This window comes from Quercus suber, unplaced genomic scaffold, assembly GCF_002906115.3.
Source record: "Quercus suber isolate HL8 unplaced genomic scaffold, Cork oak 2.0 scaffold_104, whole genome shotgun sequence".
Taxonomy (NCBI): domain Eukaryota; kingdom Viridiplantae; phylum Streptophyta; class Magnoliopsida; order Fagales; family Fagaceae; genus Quercus; species Quercus suber.
In genome coordinates this window covers 464,775-470,909 of record NW_027069569.1, presented here as the reverse complement: position 1 = coordinate 470,909, position 6,135 = coordinate 464,775, and the positions used below count along the sequence as shown (strand labels likewise).

Here is a 6,135-nt window from a genome sequence, read left to right as displayed (position 1 = left end):
AAACCATCTAGAGCTTTATATACAGCTTCCAGGAATCACAAAGATAGAGATAAACTCTCCTAAACAAATCCTAAACAATCTCAAATATTAATATGATAATCCTAACAATCTCAAATACTAATCCGTACTAGAGATAAACTCAAATAAAGATAACATAAATGATAAAGATAATCTCCACAGACGTGCTATCATGTGGTATCCGCATTGGGGAGTTAGTGTACAAGTTGAATAAATCTCTATATGGGCTAAAACAAGCATCCAAATGGGGCTATTACTCTTGTCAAACATGGCTAATATGATGACTTTTAAGCTTGATAACACAAATTACATAGTGTGGAAGCACCAGATCACTATGTTCTTAGAAACGTATTCATTGTTTGAGCTTTTGGAGGAGCCTCAATTGATTCTAGAAAAGTATTTGAAGGATCAATCACCACAATTATGAATCCAAATTATGTGAGTTGGAGATTCAAAGAGAAAGCTCTGCTCACTTTCATGAATTCTAATCTTTCACCTTCCATTTTAGCCTTGACACTGCTGCAATGGAAGTGTGGAAAGTTCTAGAGAATAGGGTTTTATCTATTTCTAGATCACATGTCATGAATCTCAAAGGAGAGCTACATAACTTCAAGAAAGGCATAGACTCTGTGGATCTTTATCTAAAAAAGATCAAGGTAGTTCGAGACAAGCTTTTGGCTGTAGATATCATAATAGATGATGAAGAATTATTACATATAGCAATCAAGGAGCTTCCTAAGGATTATAATGCCTTTAGGCTTGCCATAAGGACCAAAAGCACTCAACTCAGCTTTGATGAACTAGCAACAATGCTGAATGTTGAAGAAGAGTACTTGAGTGAGGATTTAGATATCAAAGATACAGTCTTTGCTATGGCTGCTCTATCAAACTCAAGGCCTGATGAGGAATATTTTGACTAACCCCATAGAAACCCTTCAGGAAGGTGCTACTCTTCCCAAATAAGTTGGTCTTTCGAAGAGCACCTACTCACCAAAAGTGGAAGACCAAATGCGACCAACATGTACACATGGCATGGCTAAAATCAACCAAACACCCAACTCATGTTGCAATGCCTACATTGCTTAAGACTCTTCCACAAGAACACAACTGCTAGTGATAGGATAAACTTTATCTCCTACAAAACAGCTAAGGACAACTCCTCACTCCTTGTGGATCATCTACAGGATAGTTCCCAACTCCTACACATTAGCTAGGGGATAACTCCATATCCCTACAATTTAGCTAATGTGATTATCCAAAAGCTCCTATATAAACACTGAGTCACTCCAATCCCAAGGTACGCAAAAAATACTTCTTAGAAACTCCTCTCCAAAAAAGTTCATTATCAATTTCTGACTTGACCTTCGGAGGGTCTTAGGCCGGCACCACACCGTGCACTTCAAAGGTGTTTTTATTTTTTTTCCAGGTTCACTACTCATCATCAAGGCCTAACACTAATTCAAGCTACAATCAGTCTTTCAATCAATCCTATAATAGAGGAAGAGGTCGAGGCAATTACAACAATAAAGGAGGTCGAAGAAGAGGGCTCCAATTCATCATCAAATAAGTTCAATCCATTCTCTCAAAACCAATTCACTGGTGCAAGATCAGAAACATCATTTTAATTTCCCCCAAAATCTCAATTAGGCAAACACTTTGCGATAGATTGTTCATATGTGTTATGAATTTATTTAAGTTGTTAATCTCAGTCAATAAAGATTAATGCAATCGATTCAAAATCTTATCCAACATCATTTCAAAGTTTTTTCGAAATTAACCTCACGTAGCATTAACGCTAACAAGTTGTTCCTCACTTGAGAACCTTCTACCAACTCCTCTTGAGTTGCAACTTGCACATTGCGCAGATTCAATACGACCAAATTCACCAAGGCGATCTTCCACTATCTCAGTTCTCTCTCAATCTCGTCTTGCGCACTCCACCCCTCTCACTGTTTTCAACTAGGATTTTAACTCAACATTATATATATATATATATATATATAATCCATGATATTAAAGAACTACATATAACCCATGACATTTGAATTCTTGACTCTGTAAGTGTGTCATCTATATTTTATTTTTGCAATTGCAATAACTTTTGGGTTTCTTACAGCCAAAATCATCCAACAGAAATTTAAAAAAAAAAGGCCAGGATGTTTGCATTTTGAGTGTAGGTGTGTCATCTATATTTCATTTTTGCAATTTAAACAGCCAACAACTCTATTGGTTTCTTAGAGCCAAAAAATATTCAAAGCAAAATGACTACGCATTAACAACTGCATATAATCCTTATTTTGTATAATCACCGATGTGGTGGATAATCACTAGTTTTTGATAAAACTAACTATTTTGTATAGACTGGTTGTTGCGTAGTGTTATATATTTAGCCTTTTTAACCAAAAACAAGAAACTATCCCCGTTGAAAGGAACCCAGAATGTCACTAAGAATCTTTTAGCGTGCAACTTTTTATTTTTTTATTTAATGAAATAGCGTGCAACTTTTTATTACTTATTTATACCTAGCCATTCCAATTTATTTTGGATTTCTACAAAGCCTTAGTGATATCGGGTAGTTTAGTAACTACTGGAAGAAGAAAAAAAAAAAAAAAAAAAAAAAAAAAAACAACGAAGAAGAAGAAGTAAATGATATGAAAGAGTATTATTAAAAGATTATACTTAGATTTGTACAAAGTTAATTATGCCACTTGACAGATTTGTACAAATTATTGTGTCACGTGGTATAATGTGAGGATCTCAAAATCAAAAGTTATCTTAGTTTTCACTTTGATGTATTACTAACCTAAACTTGCGCCGCATGATAGCGTGAATTGTAATTTGTTCACTAATATTTTGAATATATTTATTTATTTTTTCTATGTTCTTGACACACGCACATATATATTGGGGGGGGGGGGGGAACTTAATTCCGAGCCTAGGCCCGAAAGCCAGAAGCTCGTACTTGAAGAAACGGGCTAGGCCCATCAATGTGAATACAAGCTAGGGCGTTTGAAGAGTCACGGGTAACTCACCAGAGCAACTCCCGTGGATATCCGAGTTGGCCACCAATATTGAAACTCTTATTCGAGGTAATGAGCATGATTGGCCCTTCAGCAAAAAAGAATGGGACTGTGAGCAACCTATTCCCTTTTTAATCCAAGATACCACTCTCACCAGATTTGTCTCAAGAAACACCTTGAAATGATAAGGATCATAGAGACAATCACTTCTACATTAATGAGAAGTTTTCTGCCTAATCTCTTCCTCATTAAATACATATAGGACAACTTGAACAGTGTAGACACCCCAAAAGTCTTGGTTCATGATGAAAGAGGGGTAAAATCAAGGGGGGATGTGACAAGTATCCTAGAAATCTGGCTGGAAGCAGGCCAGTTGGGGAGATAAGGGAAGGAAAAATGCCTATAAAAGGGGAGGAGGCTGCAACAGAGATGGGGTTGGGAAATATTAAGAGAAAACCCTAGAGAAGAGCTAGAGAGGGAGCCACATTGTATTTTTCTTTTCTTTTCTTGCTTACTCCCTACACCTCGGGAAAGCATCTTTACTCCTACTTTCTTAGTCAGTTGTTTGAACCTCTCACTGTGGAATTTCATAATAATGATGTGACTAAACCTATAGAATTAAGTTGTCAAGTATAATAAAAGTTGTCTCTATTTTAGTAGTGCCTCTTTGTTTGAAGTGTAAATTGAAATTATATTGGTTTAGAATCATTGCAAATCACACAGTTTTTGGAAACCTTTTGTAATGCAAAATTACTCTCTTTAAACTTCTACCAAAATCATTGCTTATCCATCTAAAAAGGTACCTCATGCTTATTATACATCATTCCTTTCACAACATATATATCTCACATAATTGTAAATTCCACATATTATGAAAAAGGAAGATATATATATCATATGCATTAAATAATTGATAGTCTATCTACGCTATACGGCTCAGTTTATTCATTACCCTCTCCAAAATGTTGACAAGAATGTAAATTATCAAACAAGTTAATACCTATTTGCACACCATTCAGGGTGCACTTCATATCATTGATAAAGAGTTTTCAATTGTGCTTTTCCCTTTCTTAGAGGAGACTACTTTCCAATTTTGCTGCAGATTTTTTTTCCCCAATTTCATCCTTCCTTAAATTGCCTTTTAAGGGTGTTCTTCATATCATTGCTTCCTATTGATAACGAGTTTTCAATTGTGTTTTGGAATTTGCCTATGATAAAAGCTAATATTAGCACATTTGACCGTGGAATCAGAAGTGGCCATACACCATGCATGTTGCACATCTTGGTGGCTATTTAAATAATTCTACCTCTATTTGAATTAGCCATATCCCAATTCAATAAGCAGGTTTCGTTGGATTCTTTTATCTGTTTAGATTTCAATACATATTCGGGCACACATTTTTCATGCAAATAGTAGGCTCATCCGGCTACAAAAAGATTCCCCCAATTATGCCTGCTAAGTACCCAAAACGCTAAGAGCAACTGCATTAGTTCGTGCAAATTTTCTGTCTATTTTGCAAAAAAAAAACTTACTTTTTCAATTTTACACATTTCTTTTTACAAAACACCCACGTCAGTTTATCTATTTTACACATTTATTCAATAAAATATTCATTTTTTTTTTACATTTTTTATTGTTTCCTTTCCTCTCCTCTTTGGAACCCCCTCACAGACCCAACACAAACCAAAATCAGCCACACCCAGCTACCGTCTTCTCCGTTGAGCTACAAACCCAACATAAACCCAAAATCACCCACACCTAGCCACTAGCCACCATCAACGATTAAATAGAACAAACCCATCGAAATCACTGGCGTTCATTACTCCGTTGTTCATTACAGCATCACCGGCATTCATTACCGGCATCAAAAGCTCGTGCACAAATCCGTTGAAAGAGAGAGCTATGAGCTTGAGAGAGTTGAGAGGAGAGAGAAACAAATACTAAAATAATAGATAAACGAGCTACAGTAACCGTGTAAATATATACAGTTACTGTAGTTAATGTGTATATTTACACATTTTTACACCCAATGATGTGGGTGTTTTTTTGCTCAAAATGTGTAAAATGAGTACCTTTTTCTATTTTAGAAAATTATACACATGCTAATGTGGTTGCTCTAAGGGGTCTAAAGGGTCATCGAGGCATTGATGAATATCACACAATTGTGGATAAAGGCTAAATTGCATCTTGTCAATGGCATTCCGGGGTTCCAATTCTTGAAGACCATTAACTTTCATAGTCATCAGTGCATTTGAACAGGTAGAAACCATTATCGATCCCAGCTTGCACTGTGATATTTGGAACCAAATCTCTCTCCCCCCCCCCCCAATGAGTTGAGGATTACAAGATTTTTAGAATCAGTATATAAGATATAAACAATATGGGAATGTGGTTTATGAGATCGTCTTTAGGTATCTATACAATCAACTTCTCCCATAAAATATTGTGTGCTGCTGTTGTGACGATTATTGTGCTCTTTCAATGAGTTTTTATTAATTAAAATCAACTTATCATATTCTTCATTACCATTTTTGTTGTGCATGGTACTCGAGCAATCTGTAGCAATCTACATTTCCCCCGCTATAGGTTGTTGATTTGTTACTTAGTAATTATCCTGATTCGAAGATTCTGTAATCTTGTCTTTTGTCATCAGGTATGGCCACCTGATGGCTTTGGAACATTGGAACAATGAATACGATAAGATTATACACTAAGGTATAGCTCGCATGCATTACCTTGAATTTTTCATGTGTGCCATCTGCTTGTTAATATGGCTTATGACGAATTGTTTATTACCTTTTGACTTTTTCAAGTGCCGATTTATTTGTAAATGATAGCTATTTCAGGATTATGTATTTGTAGTTTCAGAATTTTTCATAATGGTGTAGGACCTTGGATCAATTTTGCCAGCACAAATCAGACATGACAAAATTTGTAGTGATCTATGTCCAAAATATCATATGAGCCTCTGAAATTGTAAATCCCTTCATTATTCTCTTGTATTCGACTCCGGAACATACACTGTACATTACAAACACAATGCTCACCTATAATTGCAACTTTTTGGAGAGATTTTTTTTTTTTTGGGGGGGGGGG

General features: G+C 35.7%; 1 long non-coding RNA gene across 1 annotated transcript; it reads left to right on the top strand.

Moving 5' to 3' along the window:
• The first annotated feature begins 5,677 nt into the window (after positions 1-5,677).
• Positions 5,678-6,120, top strand: LOC136068211 (uncharacterized). Its single transcript, XR_010629618.1, has 2 exons — positions 5,678-5,754; positions 5,886-6,120. It is a non-coding gene; the product is annotated as an uncharacterized LOC136068211 (long non-coding RNA).
• Positions 6,121-6,135: the final 15 nt, after the last annotated feature.